The 22283-nt window shown below is 39.8% G+C and overlaps 1 long non-coding RNA gene across 1 annotated transcript; it reads left to right on the plus strand.

The window, feature by feature from the left end:
- Positions 1-1290: 1290 nt before the first annotated feature.
- LOC306960929 lies at positions 1291-13674 on the plus strand. Its single transcript, XR_013792723.1, has 3 exons — positions 1291-1322; positions 13055-13384; positions 13469-13674. It is a non-coding gene; the product is annotated as an uncharacterized lncRNA (long non-coding RNA).
- Positions 13675-22283: the final 8609 nt, after the last annotated feature.

The raw sequence follows: 22283 nt of genomic DNA on the forward strand, positions 1-22283 counted from the left end.
GATGCTTTGTTCTGAGTACAGCCAAACACAAGGGCTGTATCCATTAAGTCCAAATGCTTTATTTTTGAAAACCCACTGCAAATGTGGCATGTTTAAGCTGAGCCTGTGGTGTTGCTGCAGACACGTCTGTTTATGTTTCTAGTTTTAGAGTTTATCGGCTGTAACAGTGAAACCATTTCTGCAGCGTGGATTTAAAATGTGCATTAGCAGCAGATTTTCTATATAACTCAGCAAAATGTCAGACTTTCAAACCAAAACCATGTCGGCTATTTTTCTTATTTAGGACAAAATTCTGGTTATTTCAAAGCAAACAAACAAAAGAAAAAACTTGATAATGTGGTGTAAAAGGTTTCACTCACTGACACAGACATGCAACACCAGGTGGATAATGAATGTTTTGCTCTGAGTTTGCTTTGACGTGATTAGATGAAGCAATTTTACATTCATTTTATCTTCCAAAATTCATATAGTGTGGATGCTCACAATGGAGCAGGCTGAAGCAATAAGCTTATAAGTGCCTCCCACATATTCAGTTCAATATACATTTACACAACATAACAGATTATAAGAAATATAATAAGAAATATTCACTCAAGTAGGAGTAAAAAAGTATGTAGTAAGAACATTTTACTTGAGTACTGTGAGTAATGGAGTAACTGTCTGAGTGTAAAAGTTTGATTCATGATTCAGTTTGACATAAATTATGAACACAAAACATAAAATAATGTGGAAATTGTAATATAAGAAAGTACTATGAAAACAAACACATAAAAAGAGATGATTATGAAGAGTTGTTTGTGACCATCATTGGTGAATGAGAACATTTCTTCTGCATTTGGGTGAGGAGGAGTTTCTGTGATTGGATGGACACCAAAATTGCATGAGAAATGATTTGTTTTGCTCAGAGACTGTAGACACATTGATGCACAAACCAAGATCCAATAAATCAGCATTAGAATTAATGGCACCGAGAAAATCTCCACAGCACCAGGTTAAGAGCAAAAAAATCCACCATGGCGTTTTAACTCATTATGAAGAGTTAAGTAGACAAAATACATCTATTTTACGTGTCAAAAGTCCAGATACGTAGAAGTCAAAAGAGTGAATAACTGAGTATCTGGGCCTTACATGATGAAAAGCAAATGTGACAATTGAGCCTAAGCCACAGTAAATCTGCAACACTGTGGAAAGTGAAAGTAATCGTCGGCCTATTGGAGTTGGAACAGGCGGTTATGCAACTTGTCCTGACCAGTTGAGCAACTTCCCACACTTAGTCCAATGTCCGGATTCAACAACAACGACACGTCTGCAGCAACAAACAGGTGAGAGGAATATAGCCAAACTTTTTGCCTTTAATATGAAACGTTAAGTATGTTGCACACAGTTTGCACGCGCGCAGTTGTTTTGTCGAGCGGAGACATCGTTGTTTATGTCGAACAAATGTGCAGTGGTTTCATATTTCTGACTGTGTTGTTTGTTCTGCTGCGGGTTTGGCCTTATCAGTTCAGTGTTAGTCACTGCGGATCTGGATTGAGGGGAAACTCCCGATTTCATTAAAGAAAAAAGTAAAAGTTAAAAAAAAGTAGGCCTACAGGAGAGAGGGGCGTGCTTTATAGTGGTAAGTGCGAGAGAAAGGTTTCAAGCAACTGTTACCTTGAAGTACGTTTATTACGCAGTTCATTAAACTTCTTCTTGAGAATGTAATTTTGAAGTTGCAGCTTGCTCTTTCCCCCAAAAAAGTAAAACGTCAATAGATCAGTAAGAGACAAACCTCCATGCATTTCTTCGCTTGATTTATATCGTCAAATTTTATATTTTATTCCTCAGTGAAAACAAAAAAACAAAAACAAACAAACAAACAAACAAACAAGATATATTTTTTTGCATTGACTTCACAATATCATAAGTTGATAGTCAACGAAAACCAAAGCGGGAAAAATGAGGTCCAGGTACCAGTCTGTACTTGCAAAAAGGAACAGCCCAAACAAATGCAATGCAAAATTTTTCTTCGACTGATATCTGATACCTGATGTCCGCTTGAGGGCAGCATTGCGTCCTGTAGGGATTATTTAGCTAATGGACGTTTGCCAAATTACGGTGATTTTTAAAACAAGCATTGTGATTACAATAACAGTTATTATTGCGTGCTTCCCAATTTAAAATCTGCAATTTATATGTTTAATTAAGACCTACATTGAGCACATTGAAACACAATATTTTATAGTTTGCAGGACATTATTTGTCAATAATTGCAGCTTTTGTGACATATAAACTGCAACTATTTCAGTCTGCTTTTAAATTATTACATATGTTGATTTGTTGTGAATGCGACTTACAGTTGATAAGCTCTGATAAGCTCTTTTTGTATCCTGTGCTCCTATAAAAACATGCCTTAGTCTTATAGTAATCATGTTTATTTAATGGCCAAATGACACTGTTGTCTTGGTTTTAGATGTTGTGACAATGTGACAGAGCATGTGAATGAACACAACATCATAAAAATGCAATGCTGGATTGTTGCCATGGGCTTTATTCACTCTATGGACGCAAGGGAACTTCATTTGGCCTTAGAGAACATTCACACTCCACACATAAAGGAATTTGAATGTTAAAACTGTATCACAGGCTGTGAGGCATCATGAATGAGCTTCTAATAGGCTGCTCCCTTCTGATATGGGGTGTGTTGTTGTTTTTTTAATACATGATCTCTGTGTGTGATGCTACCACTAGATGGCAGCATTGCTCATTAATGTGAGTTTGTGGGATTTGACACACAGATAAACAGGGCCTCTGTAGGTCAAAGTAACGCCTCATATGAAAACTAAGACCTAGTACAAAACTGATCTTTTTCCTCCCGCTATTGGCGCGTTGTTGTCATCACACTTTCGCCAGTGTTTCCATCGCTTTCTTGCTGCTGTTTTTCTCTTTTTCTTTTGACATGCTCATCTTGTCGCTCTTTTGTCGCTTTTAATGTCACCTTTTTGATGTTTTTTTGATGGTTTTCATCCTTTTTGTCGCTATTTTGACGCTTTTTTTTATTTAAAGCTTTTAGATTCGGGCAATAAAAAACTGGAGAAAATGTGCTTGGTTCAAGTGGGGGTTAAGAGGTTAAATCTCAAATTCATCTCCATGGAGACGAGCTGGAGACGTTCCCACTCCTGGTAAAGTTACAGTCACGTCTTAGGAGAGCTGAGCCGCCCACAGCAAAAGCACGTGTCTATGAGGAACTGTTCAATGATGGAAATATCTGTCCCATCTTAGTGAGTTATCCGGCTGGTGTTATTAAAATGTTATATTTGATAAGAGCCAGTCTTTTGAATGGCTCTGTGAAATGAACGGATCCCAAAGACTCGGCTCCCAGTAAAGGCAAGCATTTCGTACACAAGGCAACTCAAAAGAAAATATGCGAAATTACAATCAGGTTAAGTTAAGGCAAAGCACATATATAAAAACATCAAGATATGGGAAACACACAGTACACCTGAGCAGGCGCTGGAATGTTTTGTTGGGTAGGGGAGGGGCGCCCGCCTGTCGACTGGAGGGCGAGGGTGGGGGAGTTAAAAACGTTGGTGAACACAGACCCATGACACAGAGGGATTTGAGGCGTGGTTAGGTAGGGGATATGTTTGCGGTTATTTGCTTAGTCCTTGAAATGAATGCTGTGTGTGAATGTTTGTAAATATAGTCACAGAAGCGTCAGTCCGTATCTGGTTTAGCTCTGTGACTTGACCTTGAGTGGGGAATGCTGACGGTGTAGGTGAGATAAGAGGTCCAGCTGCTTCAATCTCCTCTCAGGAGGAAAAAGAATTATTCCAGTATTAGTTCATCAATTTATAATAAATTAGCTTTTTTATTTTTTCTTGGTCTCAGCATAAGTTCAGTTCTCCAGAGCAGGTAGTTCCTTCACAGTTCGTCCCTTTTCCTGCCAAGATGTCGCCCTCCTTTTGTCCGTCTCCACAGTGAGAACAGTCCATCATTGTGCATTACTTTCCTGTATAGTTCCATCACTCGGTCACTCCCTGCTCCAAAGTGCTCGTTCATTTTAAGCGACAGCAGCGGGGTCCGATTGCAAGTTGTCAACTTTCCGACTTTTTCGATAAACCAGGGCAAAGCCAAGTCCGTACCCTGTTATCAAGAGTCCAAATAAGTGAAGATCTTTGATGTCTCCGACTGACAGGACCGCTAGGCAAACGATCCACTTACTCCACACGTCCACCGTAGCTGTGAAAGTCCAGTCAGGGAAGACGACCTCCTCCGTGGCCTCACTTTGTGAAAAAACCTTATCAATTGCGCTGAGATTCCAGTTAATCAATTCCATAGTTCAGCGGTTCGGGAGGACAGAGAGCAGGTAGTCAAAGAGAAACAAAAGTCAGACAAAGACACTCGCAGAAGCAGGAAAAAAAAGCACGAAAGCCAGGAGCAGTTAGAAAACGCGTCTGCACTCGACAGAGACAGGAAGGAAGAGCTGGACATTGTAATATCCGGTGAAAAACTTCAAATAGTTACAGAATTTAAGTGTCTCTGTATTCTCATAGACTCCAAACTCAATGCTCATGTCACCAAAACTGTAAAGAAAGTCAAATTTAATTTTTAGGTTTATCAGAAACTCGATGTCCACCCAAGATTAAATGTTTTTCAGCATTAATGCTTCACCAGCTGGTCTCAGGCCGACCACACCACTCTGAAACCACTACAGTCCTACTACAAACAAACTAAAGTTCTGTACAACAAACCGCTTCATTTTCATCACTGCAATATTCTGTCAAAACACAATTTATTCATTTGGGGAAATCTTCAGTTCACAAATATCTGTCTAGTATTTAACCATCCTGGTAACACTTTACATTACGGGCCGGTAAGTCCTTGGTACTTACAGAGGTAATTCTAGGGACTTACGGTGGTACTTATGGTGGTACTTACAGTGGTAAGTTCTAGTAATAATAGTGGTACTTCTAGGCACTTATTGTGGCACTTAAAGTATACTACAGTGAGAATTACAAGGTATGTACTTCTAGATACAGTGGTAGCTCTAGGAATGAAGGTTGTACTTCTTGTTTTTCCTAATGCTGTTTTAAGTTGTTTTATAGTCACACAATCCTAGAAATGACTTCTGTGTGTAGAAGTACCACATTTACTACCTATGAATTGCTGCTGTAGTATCCTTGAATTACCAATAAGTACAATAGATGTATCACTGTAACTACTAGAAACTATCAATTAAAGTACCAAAGTAAATAGAAGTACAACCTTCATTACTAAGAGCATTACCACTGTATCTCTTAGTAACAAGAGAAACAGTGGTAACTCTGTGTCTCCTTAACTCTAATCCTAACCCCCAAACCTAATTACAAGTAATTATCACTTTTAGTATCGCAGTAAGAACCTAGAATTACCACTGCAAATGCTAATAGTACTTACCACTGTAAGTTACACAATAAATACCTAGAATTACCACTGTAAGTACCAATGTAAGTAGTACCACAATAATTACCACTGTATGTACCACAATAAATACCTAGAATTACCACTGTAAGTACCATTGTAAGTAGTACCACAATAATTACCACTGTAAGTACCACGGACTTACCGGCCCGTAATGTAAAGTGTTACCGTCTCGGTTAAAGCTTTAAAAAGACGCAACAACATTCCAACACCAATCAGAGAAATAAATCGTTATAATGTGTTCCACTTCCGTTAAAATATTGGCTCTTTCCCAATCAGACATGCCAGTACTGAGCTTCTGCCGCCGCTTTCTTGCATGTGCTTCCTGTCTGATTTCCATGCTGCTTCATTCCCATGGGGACACAAGCTAGCGGCAAGTGAGTCAGCTTTAGTCTGTCTGTGTTTTACAAGTAGAGCTTTCCAAGTACGACCATGAACGACTCACCGAGGATTATGTCGGGTCTAAAGAATTGACAAAACTAGATCCACAATAAAGAATGAATGAAGTAGTTTAAAGTAAGGACTATCAAACACAAACAAACAAACAACACAATTGTATCTAAATAAGATGAAAACTCGAAAGGCAATAGTACCCAAAGCAGCTCCTCTACCCATACTATAGTTTGAGAAATGCTGCTCTAGAAACAGATTTTTAAAAGTATTGTAAGTTTGTTTGTGCAAATCCCTGTGCATTTTAACATGAACAATAAATATCAGTGTCAACACACACAACCTACCCACAAATCTCCACCTGTTCAGTGAATATGATCTTATTTGTGCTTTCATGTTCCTGTTGGAGGATCAGTGGGATAGTTAGCTATTATGAATCCTGCCAGTCTGGTTTTACTTCCTGTCATCATGGGGCAGAGGGTTGGGGGCGACTATGACTCAAGAGACAGATACAGCTTGATTGGGTGGAGTCAGTAAACAAACGTACCTACTTTTCTTACTTTGGACAAAGACTTGAAAATTAAAAAAACCCTTTCCACACTTTCCCCATGTTGGAATTTTTGGGAAATGATGTTATTATCTTATTGAGATAACTGTAGCCTGCTCAATATGTTGTCCTGTTAAGTAGCCTGTTATTTTATTCACCAGCTACAGCTTTTACCAGTTGCTTTGGCACATTCATCAAAGCAGAATTGATGTTTTCAAAAGTTTAAGTGCATTGCTCAAAACAATTGGATACTCACAGCAAAATACAATACAGCAATTGCAGAATCACAATCATGTGTGGGCCTTGATAACTGGTGAATCTATTTTGCTTGGAACGGCTCAGCTGAGAACCTCCTGGATGATGCATTTTCACGACATGACGAAACACGACAGTGGAACTATAATGCCCAGAACTGCAGAAAAAGCACCTGTAGCGCTTTATATTAAGGTGTGCAACATTAGTAGGTTTAAGGGTTAGGATTATGATTAGTGTAGGCTATGAATAAGCATATTATTCATGGCCTATTATTATCATGGTAGTTGATAATAACATAATGATCAGCCTGCAGCAGTACTAAGTAACTTGTGCCGAGGGGCCATAAGCACCACTGCACGTGTCGTAGCATGTCGCGGTTTTTTACATTAATTGTCCGTGAGAGTAAATATTACGCTGACAGAAAAGAGGGAGAGAGGGATATTGTACATCCAATTACACAATGGAGATAGTTTTTTCACTCAAACTTGGTTGTAAACACTGTTTAAGCGGCGCTAGCCCACAGTTAGCTTTGCCCGTGAGCCTGTTAGCTTCTTCTTCGTGATTCCATAAGTGTGTCTTGGTGACTCCAACCCAGTGGCAGCTAAGTTGCAATTGTGGTTTTCTGGCCAGAGACACCAGGGGGAGATGAAAGACCCCCCAATCATCCCATTAACACTTGTATTACCCCCAGAGGGACTACGAAAAAGAATTTATTAAGGTGAACAACACATAGTTACATAGTACTGCTTTAACCTCTTACCACCCACATTAACCAAGAGCATTTTCTCCAGTTCAACTTTACCCAAAACTAAAAGCTTCTCGACTGGAGCCTATAGGCTTGTGTACACCTCATTTGAAAGCTAAGAATTACAAAACTGTCTTTTTTATGTCATTTTTGCCACTATTTTGAGTTTCTCTCACTTTTTTGCTGCACTTTAATTGTTTTTTTGTTGCTCGTCTATTGCTCTTGTTACTTTTTTTGTGTTTTTATCCCTGTTTTCTTTCTCAAGAAACTTTCAGATTTGGGTAATGCTAAACTGGAGATCATGTGCTCGGTTCATGTGGGAGTTAAGAGGTTATTTATCTTTATGAGCATATTATCAATGGCCTACTAGTTTGTTAACAGATCAAAGTATAAGCAGCTTCTTAATACTTTACAAGCATATTGGTAATGGCCTCCAATTGGTAAGGCCTACAACACTATAAAGTGTTACCAAAGCAACAAAGTTTTTATTTGTGAAAATGACTAAAGGACATGACCAGTTCTGCTCTGGAAAACGTGCCAAAGGAATGTGTCGTCATGTGCAAGGGGGGGGAGAGTTCGGGGACTTCAGGACTCTGTTTGATTAGCCCTTGTGAACAAACAATAGCGACACTAACTATGGATAAAGACGACTATGGCCACTTTAATGACACAGGGACAGTACACCTGATATTACAACATCAAAAGTAATTATCAATGTGCAACATCTGCTCTTTAGCCTAACACAGAAATCAACTTAAAGACTCAAGGGCCGCGATACATGTTTTAATATACATCGGACTGATTTGTATTTGACTGTCAGTGTAAGGCCCCAACTTGCAGTGCATTGTTTTTAGTCTCAACTTTATCTCTTCTCTCTGTCTCTTCACTCCTGTTTGTTCATCACATAGTATTTCAGGACTTCACACAATTAGAGTAATCAGCCATACAGAATACCTTGCACCAACAAATCCACTTTTTATTAGATTAAATGTCTTAAAATGGCACGATCTTGTTGATGTTTACGCAGCAGTTGTGATGCCCAAGGTGTAACGCCCAGAGTTCTGTCTGACAACCAGTAGGTGGACAAAATTCGCAGGTTTTTAAATGGTCAAGTTTTATTATTACAAAAAGTTAAAATGTTTAGAAGGTCGGATAAAAAGGGGGGATTAGTCCAAAAGTGCGGTGTGCGTAACAGGCAGGAAGGGGAAAAGTTAATGGAGGAGTTGGGTCGGTTCTGTTACTCCGACTGGCAAGACCGGGCAGCTGTGACGCGAAGCGTTGCTGGGCTGCGGTGAGTCGGACCTTTGGCTTGGACCCACTTTGCTTCTCCAGAGGGCCACACCCATAGCTTCTCTGCAACCCATGAATCTAATACAACCGCAAAGGAAATTATATGCTACAAAAACCCACGGCGAGGACTAATACTAAGAGGAAGTGTTTATCAGTCAAAGGAGTTGATCTATGGAGCGGTTTACCTCTTCAACTTAAGGGCTCCAAAACTATTAAAGCATTTAAGAAAATTCATAGTTAAAGTTTTATATTATGGAGAAGTATAGAACACTTGAATGAAGATTGGTGTTAGAGAAACTGTATTATCTTTGGACATAGTGTCACAGTTGTAAATGGGGTTAGGCAGTCTTGACTTCAGCCTAAACCCCTTTCGGTCAGGCATCATTTAGCACTCAGATACTTAAAGTACATGTTTTTCATATTGTATAATGGATATGATCTTTGAAAAATGTGACATATGAAGAAAATTAACTACTACTACTACACTTTCCACTCACTGTATTTAGTTTAAGCAACAGTTATTGTAGATGGACTTGAGTGCCATTGGGGCAGCGGTTAAAATCTGCTTTCTGCTACTTTCTATGGGGCCACAGTACTTTTTTCTGTATTTTCTGGTCGTGCATTTCCAACGGCGTTCATTCGGTCATATCTTGTAAAACTCTTACAGCAGGGGTAGGCAAGTTTGTGTCATGGAGGGCCGATTTTCTTCAGTGCCATAACACCAAGGGCCGAAACTCACCATTGTAGCCCAAAGTAAAGCACCTTTTTTCATGTTTTGCACATAATATATGACCCAATTTGGTCATTTGCTTGGAAATGTGAAGATATTTACATTATTTTCCACAGTTTAGAGTCCTTTTCACATATTTGGTCTCTGATTTATGAATAAATGTTTCTTCCAAATTCTCTTGGGGGCCAAAAGTTTTATGCTGGAGGGCCGAATTTGGCTCCCGGGCCTGACGTTGCCTACCCCTGTCTTACAGCATACGAGGCAACGGTGGTAGAGCGGGTCGTCTCGTGATCGGAAGGTCACACTGTCGTTGTGTCCTTGGGCAAGACACTTCACCCTACTTGCCTCCAGTGTCTGCGTACATTGGTGTATGAATGAGAGAGTGAATGACTGTTACTGAAAAGTGCTTTGGGCCTGATCAAGGTAGAAAAAGCGCTATAGCTATAAGTTGAGTCCATTTACCATACGTGTGTGGATAACAACATCTCGACGTACTTGGACTCTAGTTTTAACCATTTAGGTGGAAATGTTTCAATACAATGAAGCAAAAGTCTGGCGGGTCTGACTATTTCTAACTCATTCGCAGGTTCAACAATTACATTTGAAAACTTTCAGTTCAATCTGAGCTGAGAAATGTGGAAAGGTTTGATAGTTTAGTTTGTGTTCCTGCCTGCAGTTTTTGGGAAATACTATATATTTTAAAATATTACTGTGCAAATACTGCCACTATCTCTGAAAATCAGCCGTGCATCGACTCAAAGCCGAGACTCACTGAACAGTATTGTTTATTATTTTGTTTATTTAAGCACTGAAGCAGAAAGAGGCATGTCACATTATACAGAGTAACAATCACAAACTTGACTTGCTAATCAATATATAAACTTCAGGACTGTATTATCTACAAAATATAGAAAGAACTAAAAACTAAAACTGAGGGTGAAGTTTTTTTTATTTGGTTGTGGAAAAAAGAGAGTGATTCATTTAGAGGAAGTCTTGAATACACTCTGATGTAACTGGGACCCTTCAGGGACATGTCCAAAGCTCTGGGCTTAAGCACAACACAACCTAAAATCACTAAAGCATTTAACATGACCTGTAGGCATTACCTTAAACGTGTGTGGTGTTTAGAGACGCCTAAATGTCTTTCAATAGTGTGTTATGACGTTTGTAATTGTGCTCACGTGGTTTTGAAACCTTATGCGAAAATCTTTCTGAGTTTGGCTGAGTGGGTGGGCGCTGCACTACGTCAGAGAGAAGATTCTGCTGTTGTGACTCTAAATCATGAAAACCTAAAAACAATAAAATCCCTAATCCTCTGTGCACACCTTTAGTCCTTAGTTTGATGTTTTAAGCCAGAGTTAGTCAGCGGAATAACTTACTCCTGGCCTTCTGCGTGGCTGACTCTGTCGACTCTCTTGAAGCTTTTTAGTCGACTAAGTTAGGTTGTTGTTTGTTGTTGTTTAAAGGGATATTTCAGGATTTTTGACATAGGGCCTCCTAGTTATCCAGAGTGTTGCTAGTACTTGGAGATATTTTATTGTAATTCATGCAGTTCTTATGTTTGAAAAGTTTCCTGGCGCTAGGATAATGCAAGGCTAGCGCATTTCTACGATGTCAGCTAGCCTGCATTAAAAACAGTCTTACACACTCCACAGTGCACCATATAAATGTCTGTCGATAGAATCATTTTTGGAATATGACTGACCTTGCATCACACGAATGATCGCATTTTGAGGGACTACTTTCTAGCAGATCACTCCGCCGCTGCGTAGCTTATACAAACACGAAGCAGATGCTGCTCAAATATAAGTTATTTTAAATGCAAAATGGTTAAAATTATTCTATCGACACAGACATTTATATGGTTAGTCTGGCGTTATAAGTGATTTGCCTCAGGTGCACTGTGGAGCGGGTCAGACTGTTTTTAATGCAGGCTAGCTGATACCATAGAAATGCATTAGCCTTGCACTAGCCTAGCGCCACGAAACTCTTCAAACGTAAGAACTGCATGAATTACAAAAAAATATCTCCAGGTATCAGCAACACTCTGGATAACTAGGAAATGAGGCCCTATGTCAAAAATCCTCAAATATCCCTTTAATGTATTTCTCTGTTGATTCTAATGTCACTGCCCAAGCATTAGGGATTTATATCTGTGAAGACTAAGCACAATTTCTTTCTTTTTTTAAACAATTATGCACATTTAGATAGATCACAGGCAAGGCAAGTTTATTTGTAGTGCACAATTCATACACAAGGCAATTCAAAGTGCTTCACAGTTGAAACGAAAATGACAAGAAAACAGATAAAATCAATAAAAACAATAAACAGGCATAGTACCTGTTTATATTTGCACAAATCTTCCAACTTTTTAAAAATGCATTTAAACAAAACATAATGACAGGGCAATTACAGAACACACATACACTTAAAACTACACCCATACAAACACACGTTCAAAACAACAAAACAATTCAGTGCTTCACAGCTGCATAAAGTTCGTAAAAGGTGTGTATCTATCTTATCTATTTACACACACCTATCTACACACCCAGCTTCTTGATTTGTTTGGTTTGAGGTTTTTTTGTAATTATCCTTCCCGCAGATAAGTTGCTAACAGACAACACCCCTCCTTTTGTTTCTGTGCCGCCATTCCTTTTGTAAAACATGTGACTATGTCCTCTCCTCTTCACTGATGCGCCATGCATTTCACGGGAAACCAAGCACTTACAGTAAATATACCAGTAGCAGTAGCACACTTCAAACGTTTATGCGACTCATAGGAAGTTACATTCATTATTCTGTCGCTTTACACAACTGACAAATGTTTGATTACTTTTTTATTTTGAATCATGTCATTTCTCATATGAACTTGCGAGGTAAAATTAGAGACATAAACGTTCATATTGCTCTTTTTTTTTGGTTGTTTTGTGAGTAGACTTGCCCCCCCCCCAACTATTTTTAACCCAAATCCACATCTAGACCACATTATGTCTCCGTGTGTCTAAATAAAAGTGGCAAAGCAATAAAAGGTAAAGGTTAAGTTAGGTTAAAGAGCAGTGTCATCACGACTCGCCTGATTCTAAACTTTCCAATAGGATGGGGGGGAGGAAGTGGTTAGAGCGGGACGGGAACAAAACGATGGCACTGACTCTCTCTCTCCTTCATTCACACTAAGTAAGGTAAGGTAAGAAGAAGCAATCATGTTCATCTTCAAATTAGCGACAACTTTGTGTAAGTACTTTTATTCACTGTTATTATATGTGTAACTATGTGCAACATGACACTTGAGCAACACGTGCAGACTGGGCCTGAGGAACGGCCCTGTAAATGCAGCACTTCCAAAGACATATGTTAACCTCTCACTTAATCGACGCAACCGTGTAACACCTCATTTGAAAGCTAATACCTACAAAAGTGATTATAGCTTTTTGTCACATTGTCTCTGCATTTTTGTCATGTTTTTGTTATTTTTCATTACTTTTTTGTGGCTTTTTTGTTGTTGTTGTGTTTTCGCCACGTTTGTCACTTTTTTAATTCCGTTTTCATCCTCGTTTTTGTCGCTATTTTGAGGCTTTTCTTTGAAGTCCTGTCATGTTTTATCATGTCCTTGTGTAAATGAGAAGAGAGCTGACGACGTCTCCCTCTCTTTCAGTGTTCCTGAGTGCACCATGTTCTGCAGAGACGCCCCCGGTGCCTCTGGAGGTTCAGGCTGGAGGGAAAGTCTCTCTACCCAGTCGTGGAATTCCTCTATCAGGGAACCATGACTTTATTTGGGGTGTGGACCAGGAGACGCTGGTCAGCTTTGAAAATGAGCAGCATAAGTGCGAGGCTCCAGAGAGATACAGAGGTCGACTGGAGGTGGATCTGACGGGAACTCTCCACATCACTGACCTCAAACTGGGAGACACTGGAGTCTACACGGGACAGATCATCAATGGAGACGGGAATGTTCGGGAGGTCAGCTACAATGTGACTGTTTTGGGTAAGTCTTTGCATTTAATATTTGCTTTTCTGTGTCAGTAATAAATAAGTACAATCTTTATGCTCATTGTTTTATATTTGACAGATCCAGTCCTGACCACTCAAGGACCTTCATCGGCTGCTGCTCAAAGACACTGGACTCGGGGAGTTGGCTTTATCTCATTCCTGATTGTTTGCAAAGAATATTTATTTGAAACATTCCTTGCAAATTAAACCTATGCATTTTTTGTACCTGACACTCGGGGTGGCGTGTTTACATGTATGCCTCCTGTATGTTCATTGCCCTGCACTTTTCCATCCAGTCAAACTTGTTTTGCGGCTTTGATTTTTAATATTTGCACAGATTTGCTACAGTTATTTATACAAACAACTTTGTGTCCTCTGACTGCTGTCTGTAAGTCTGTGGTTGTGAAGTATAGGCTGTTTGTCAATCAATAAAGATTTTTTTTTTTTTTTCTACAAAAAGTAAATTGCGTCTTCTTACAAAGTTACTATACATTAACTGGTATAAGAACAGAGGTTACAAAAGGGAGCCAGGAAATACACTGAACAATGAAATACAGATAAATGCAACAAATGAGGGAGGAGATAGAATCAAACGTGCTGGAAAATCAGTGTGATCAGATGCGGCAGCACCAAGTGTTGTATTATGGCTTTTACAAATAACACATTGTGGGCATTGTGATAAAGGACCAGGTTTTACTTTACTTGTTACATGACGATGTTGATGTTAATCTTGTTTTATAACATTTCCTGCTGGTTGGGAAAAAAAATCTTGAGTAAAAAAAAACTATACACGTATATATATATATATATATATATATATATATATATATATATGAGTCACTGAGAGGAGTTTTTTATAGCATATGGTTCTTAATCATGTACAGCTTTGGGAAATTAACTATTATGACAAACCACAACACAAATAAAAAATGTTTGACTCTGTTCATTAACTGTCAAAACTTTATCAACGGTGATTTACAGCAAAGGCCCACTGGTCCAGCTCTTTGCCTGATGGACAGTTTGACCGTCTGAACTGATTTATTTGAGACTCTCGAGCTTCTCTGTAGAATTTCCTAACTGTATCTTGAGGTCTGCCACATTGCTCATTATGGTTGACACACTGACAAACGACTCGATTATAACTCATAAAATCCCAACCCCAGAATACTAGCAGGACAAATGTTGTAGTCTGCAGTGTTTGGTTGTTGAAAATGAACATAAACATAAACATAAATAAGATACATTTAAAATATATAATAATAATACTGTTTTTCAGGTGTTATCACAAAACCAGTGCCAGAAAAGCATGTGCTGAAATGGATTTATTTCTTGTATTACTGCAGCTTATGTGTATGTTGCCAATATTATCTGTCAAAATTACTTTTCAGGCTGCTGATATGATGTTTTCATATCCCAGAATGCTTTGTGTTTTGATAGGACAATAATAAAACATTGACGGAAGAACAAATGGACATACTTAGACTATAGCATGATTAAGACTGCTCATGATTGGACCAGAGAGATAGCCAGCAGCACACGCGCTTTGTAATAGAGAGAAGTCCGGTTGCCACATTCACACAGGTCACTGAGGACACAAGCGACCACTTCCTGTTACCTGCTAGTGACGATGCAAGGGTTCACATGCAGAGTTGACATAACTGGACTGACAAACAATCCTCCTGTGCCACAGAAGCCTCTTATTCCTGTGGCCTCAAGGGCTCTTTCTCCCACCCTGCCCACAAATCTCTTCCATGTTCTCTTCTGACATGTCAGCGCTTAGTAAATATGATCTTATTTGTACTATCATGTCCCGATCTTGTTCCTGTTGGAGGATCAGTGAAATGGTTCGGTGTAGTTAGCAGTGTGATGTTTAATACTGATTTGGGTTTACAGTTTGGGAATTTGGTGTGTGTCAAGTCCTGCCAGTCTGGTTTTACTGCCCCTCTTCAAAAGTTACGGGAGAGTTGGGGGACTTTGACTCAGGAGCCAGGTGCAGCTTGGGTGGTGTCAAGGAAAAACAAACGGTGGCTCTTTGGACAAAGAGTTGAAAATTACAAACATGTTTGGCATGTGTCGACTCAACATTTTCCCACGTTGTCTGGCAATTTATGGGACATTATTCTCTTATTCACACTAGAGCCCTGCACTTCCACGGGACACATTTTTCAAGCTCATTGCGGGCGCGGGAGGGGAGTGGGACAACACAAGGCGGTAGCGGGCAGGTATTTTTGGGCGGGGCGTGATTTGCAGAAATTATATTTTGCATTGTCATTATCTGTCAGTCATTGTCAGTCATTATCCAGGTTCTCCGCTCATTAGTTTTACCCTTAAAACATGCATTTCTTTCTCGATTGTTCTGAGCTGTCACAAGCAAAATGGATACATCACTTATAAAGTCCAACATATTTACTATATACTAGTTATTGCAAATTCATCACAAATAAATTCCTGGATAGACTGGAATATGGAATGCATATTTGGGGGCATGAAAAGCCATTTATACTTGACATAATAATTTATGTTACCTATTGAATTGTGTGTAAATACCAATTCATTTTATTTAGTTCATGTTATGAATTTTGTCTACATTACTCAATTGATGAAAGTTCCATGACATTTGATCAGCGCTTCAAGGAAACTGTCCTGGCCAGTGTGTGACCGCAGTGCAGCACCCAGGGCCATCTTCAAATCTCAAACCAACTCAGGAACGCTTCAGGCTGACAATTACAAACAGTAACAAAGGTCGTGTGTGCTTTTGATCATTCTGCTCTTAACTTCAGCTTCATACTCTCAGTCCTTACACAGAAAATACAGAGAATATATGCAAATATGCAAGTAAAAATAGTTAACATAACATTGTGCTGTTCACACACATTACATTTGTGTGTTTCAACAGATGATCATGTCTGTTGGGCCAAACATTCACATCTACATAACAACACATATTTCTTTACAGTTAGAATCTCTCACAGTTGCCCAATTCCCGCGACTAGGCAGAGCTCAAAGCAGAGACTCACTGAACAGTATTGTTTATTGTTAATGTTTGTTTTAGCATTGAAGCAGAAAGAGGCATGTCACAGTATACAGAGCAAAAAGCCCAAAAGGAGTAGAGTGAAGCAAGTAAGTTAAGTTACACTAATACTATAACTAAATACTATTTTAAGGGACTACTTTCTAGCAGATCACTCCGCCGCTGCGTAGCTTATACAAACACGAAGCAGATGCTGCTCAAATATAAGGTATTTTAAATGCAAAATGGTTAAAATTATTCTATCGACACAGACATTTATATGGTTAGTCTGGCGTTATAAATGATTTGCCTCAGGTGCACTGTGGAGCGGGTCAGACTGTTTTTTAATGCAGGCTAGCTGATACCATAGAAATGCATTAGCCTTGCACTAGCCTAGCGCCACGAAACTCTTCAAACGTAAGAACTGCATGAATTACAAAACAAATATCTCCAGGTATCAGCAACACTCTGGATAACTAGGAAATGAGGCCCTATGTCAAAAATCCTCAAATATCCCTTTAATGTATTTCTCTGTTGATTCTAATGTCACTGCCCAAGCAGCACCAAAATTAATTAGAAAACAGATAAAATGCATTTAAACCAAACATAATGACAGGGCAATTACAGAACACACATACACTTAAAACTATACCTACACCCATACAAACACACGTTCAAAACAACAAAACAATTCAGTGCTTCACAGCTGCATAAAATTCGTAAAAGGTGTGTATCTATCTGATCTATTTACACACACCTATCTACACACCCAGCTTCCTAATTTGTTTGGTTTGAGGTTTTTTTGTAATCATCCTTCCCGCAGATAAGTTGCTAACAGACAACACCCCTCCTTTTGTTTCTGTGCCGCCATTCCTTTTGTAAAACATGTGACTATGTCCTCTCCTCTTCACTGATGTGCCATGCATTTCACGGGAAACCAAGCACTTACAGTAAATATACCAGTAGCACTAACATTGCAGTAGAAAGAAAAAAAAAGAGCAGTACTTACACTTCAAACGTTTATGCGACTCATAGGAAGTTACATTCATTATTCTGTCGCTTTACACAACTGACAAATGTTTGATTACTTTTTTATTTTGAATCATGTCATTTCTCATATGAACTTGCGAGGTAAAATTAGAGACATAAACGTTCATATTGCTCTTTTTTTTTGGTTGTTTTGTGAGTAGACTTGCCCCCCCCAACTATTTTTAACCCAAATCCACATCTAGACCACATTATGTCTCCGTGTGTCTGAATAAAAGTGGCAAAGCAATAAAAAGAAATGGTAAAGTGAAGTGAAAGAGCAGCGTAATCACGACTAGCCTGATTCTAAACTTTCCAATAGGATGGGGGGGAGGAAGTGGTTAGAGCGGGGCGGGAACATAACGATGGCACTGGCTCTCTCTCTCCTTCATTCACACTAAGTAAGATAAGGTAAGAAGAAGCAATCATGTTCATCTTCAAATTAGCGACAACTTTGTGTAAGTACTTTTATTCACTGTTTTTATATGTGTAACTATGTGCAACATGACACTTGAGCAACACGTGCAGACTGGGCCTGAGGAACGGCCCTGTAAATGCAGCACTTCCAAAGACATATTTTAACCTCTTTACCTAATCGACGCAACCGTGTAACACCTCATTTGAAAGCTAATACCTACAAAAGTGATTATAGCTTTTTGTCACATTGTCTCTGCCTTTTTGTCATATTTTTGTTGTTTTTTCATTACTTTTTTGTGTTGAAGTCCTGTCATGTTTTATCATGTCCTTGTGTAAATGAGAAGAGAGCTGACGACGTCTCCCTCTCTTTCAGTGTTCCTGAGTGCACCATGTTCTGCAGAGACGCCCCCGGTGCCTCTGGAGGTTCAGGCTGGAGGGAAAGTCTCTCTACCCAGTCGTGGAATTCCTCTATCAGGGAACCATGACTTTATTTGGGGTGTGGACCAGGAGACGCTGGTCAGCTTTGAAAATGAGCAGCATAAGTGCGAGGCTCCAGAGAGATACAGAGGTCGACTGGAGGTGGATCTGACGGGAACTCTCCACATCACTGACCTCAAACTGGGAGACACTGGAGTCTACACGGGACAGATCATCAATGGAGACGGGAATGTTCGGGAGGTCAGCTACAATTTGACTGTTTTCAGTAAGTCTTTGCATTTAATATTTGCTTTTCTGTGTCAGTAATAAATAAGTACAATCTTTATGCTCATTGTTTTATATTTGACAGATCCAGTCCTGACCACTCAAGGACCTTCATCGGCTGCTGCTCAAAGACACTGGACTCGGGGAGTTGACTTTATCTCATTCCTGATTGTTTGCATAGAATATTTATTTTAAACATTCCTTCCAAATTATACCTATGCATTTTTTGTACCTGACACTCGGGGTGGCGTGTTTACATGTATGCCTCCTGTATGTTCATTGCCCTGCACTTTTCCATCCAGTCAAACTTGTTTTGCTGCTTTGATTTTTAATATTTGCACAGATTTGCTACAGATATTTATACAAACAACTTTGTGTCCTCTGACTGCTGTCTGTAAGTCTGTGGTTGTGAAGTATAGGCTGTTTGTCAATCAATAAAGATTTTTTTTTTTCTGCAAAAAGTAAATTGCGTCTTCTTACAAAGTTACTATACATTAACTGGTATAAGAACAGAGGTTACAAAAGGGAGCCAGGAAATACACTGAACAATGAAATACAGATAAATGCAACAAATGAGGGAGGAGATAGAATCAAACGTGCTGGAAAGTCAGTGTGATCAGATGTGGCAGCACCAAGTGTTGTATTGTGGCTTTTACAAATAACAAACACATTGTGGGCATTGTGATAAAGGACCAGGTTTTACTTTACTCTGTCAGTGGGGTCTTCACCAACACTGTTTACAGTGTGGGTGGGGGGCCTCGACTGGAGATGTCGTCGGGCGGTGGAAGGAGTACTTCGAGGACCTCCTCAATCCCGTTGTCACGTCTTCCAATGAGGAAGCAGAGGCTGGGGACTCGGGGGTGGGCTGAAGTCACCGAGGTGGTGAGAAAGCTCCTCGGTGGCAAGGCTCCGGGGGTGGATGAGATTTGTCCTGAGTACCTTAAGTATCTGGATGTTGTAGGACTGTCTTGGCTGACACGTCTCTGCAACATCGCGTGGCGGTCGGGGACAGTGCCCCTGGATTGGCAGACCGGGGTGGTGGTCCCTCTCTTTAAGAAGGGGGATTGGAGGGTGTGTTCCAATTACAGAGGGATCAGCCTTTCCGGTAAGGTCTACTCCAGGGTCCTGGAGAGGTTAGGGTTAGGGTGATAGTTGAACCTTGGATCCAGGAGGAACAATGCGGTTTTCGTCCTGGTCGTGGCACACTGGACCAGCTCTATACCCTTCATCGGGTGCTCGAGGGTTCGTGGGAGTTCGCCCAACCAGTCCACATGTGTTTTGTGGATCTTGAGAAAGCGTTCGACCGCGTCCCTCGTGGGGCCCTGTGGGGGGTGCTCCGGGAGTATGGGGTCCGGGGCCCTCTGCTAAGGGCTGTCCGTTCCCTGTATGAGCAGCAGGAGCTTGGTTCGCATTGCCGGCAGTAAGTCAGACCTGTTCCCGGTGCGTGTTGGTCTCCGCCAGGGCTGCCCTTTGTCACCGGTTCTGTTCATTACCTTTATGGACAGAATTCACAAATCACTTATAACACCAGACTAACCATATAAATGTCTGTGTCGATAATCATTTTGGGAATATAACTGACCTTGCATCTCATGAATGATCGCATTTTGAGGGACTATTTTCTAGCAGATCACTCCACCGCTGCGTAGCTTATACCAGTGGTTCCCCAAATTTGGGGGGTCGCCAGAGTGTTGTTGATAAAAAATATATATTTTATTTAAAAAATATATATTACTGTAGCATGTGTGCCCTATTTTACCAGAGAGCCATTATTTGTTCTTAATTTGATTCATTTTATTTTAGCCATTTTATTTTTGTCTTTGTTTTTTAAGAATTATATAGGCTAGTGTCCCTCTTTCTCACGGTGTGACCTGAGCAGGGGTCACGAACCCCTTTAACTATTTTAATAGGGGTTGCGACTCCAAAAGGTTGAGAATCACTGGCTTATACAACCACGAAGCCTGTAGCCAACAGGCTTCGTGTGCTGTGACAGCTGTTTCCCATGTGTACAATGATCTTGTTCATTCAATCAGTGCGGGCTTTTAGGAGTTTGGTTTTCCACATTTGAGCAGTTAAAAATATCGCTTATAGATTATTCTGTATTGTATCTTTTCTGGACTAAAAGATTATATTTAAAATGATCTGCCAAAAGTTAGAGCTCCTATTCTTTACATCCTATAAAAGTGTTGTTTTTAATTTTCCATGTGTAACACCCACATAAATAATGCAGGTCTCTTTCTGTTAACTTAAAAAATAAAGATTTGATCATTCATGTGAACCAGGCAGTGGAGTTGAGTGAGTTCTTTTACGTGTTTTATGTAAGTTGACTGTTCTGGGAAATTTGCAACAAAAGCTCTGTTTTAAAATCTCCTCCTGAGTTACGTATAATTCTTTTCTCACCTCTCGATCTCTTGCTAAGCTTAAACCTCTCATTGTGATAAAAACACTCACAATGGATTCACTAGAGCCACATTTTTTATATCTTTATTGAAACAACTGCAGAGGAGGGGAGGGGCAATAAATGTCCGGACAGAGATGGCAGGTCAATATTGAATGAAGGAAGTATTTGTCAATTAATGCTGTCCATAACTTGTACTATTGTTCGTGATTGCATGGAAAACGCATCTTCTCACAGTTTTCAATTCAATTTGATTTGATTTGTGTTGTTGTTGTAAAGCCTGAAGCATAAAGTCTAAGCATTTTCACTATTACAGTTAATAAAAGGTTCTGTTCATTCATTGGTCGGTTAGTAAATGCAAGTAAATTGGTTATTGTGCATCAAAAAGTACCTTTCTGAATCAACATGTGCAGACAGATCTGGTCGTAAAATTGTGTTGGGTAGATTTGTCCTCCTTCCTTGTACTTGTTCCCCTCTGTCTTTCAGAATGTAGCCTGTACTCGGTTGTTGGAGCTGATACTGAACCAATAAACTGCTGCTGTGATAAGTCATTTGAGACACTTTACACTGTTAATTGAAGCTGTTGCTGTTCATACGGCTCATATGGTCATAGGCTCAACCATGCTGTATATTTGCTGAAGAGTGTTCTTAAAGGCACATTATGTAACTTCTTATGCAGATGAAGAAACAAGTTGATATTAGCCTGTGGTTGATCTTTCAGTGACCCAGTGGCTGTTCGAGTTCTTAGCATGGCCTGTTTGCTTCCCATCATCATCACAGGAGCAATTGTTTAAGTTGTTCTCTGCTGAATTATGTGCAGCCTCTGAAGTTTACTGTTGGCCCGCCGCCTGTGCTGTCAAAGCTGCCTATCTTTGTGCAATGGCTTTGCTCATTATCAGTAATCACACTTGTGCTTGTGCTGTTTAAATGTTCACTTCCTGAAGCTTTGTTTTTCTAAGTATCAGCAGTGAGTCATAGGTGCACCTCAAGCATGTGGTCTGGTGTATGTTTGGTATGGTGTGCTCCTGGTGTGCTAAAATTGTTGACTGTGAACAGAATGTAGACTAAGCACTGGACAATAACTTACAAGGGCACTGAGCAGCATGAGCTTTTTCTGAGGAGCAGATAGTAACTTTCTACTTTCCATTGTGTAAGTGGGTCTTACTTGACTGTCAGACATGCAGCTGTTTGTGTGAGGCCGTCATTAGGTCAAAGTAGTTAAACGTCTTTTGAGGGATTGAGTAGCAGAGATTGTCTGTGATGCTTATCTGTACACCCATAAACCAAAAGCCACGGGGCTGGTAAACTAAAATTAGTATTAGTATAGTTTCTCAGATACGT

This window comes from Gobius niger (genome assembly GCF_951799975.1).
Source record: "Gobius niger genome assembly, chromosome: 3".
NCBI lineage: Eukaryota > Metazoa > Chordata > Actinopteri > Gobiiformes > Gobiidae > Gobius > Gobius niger.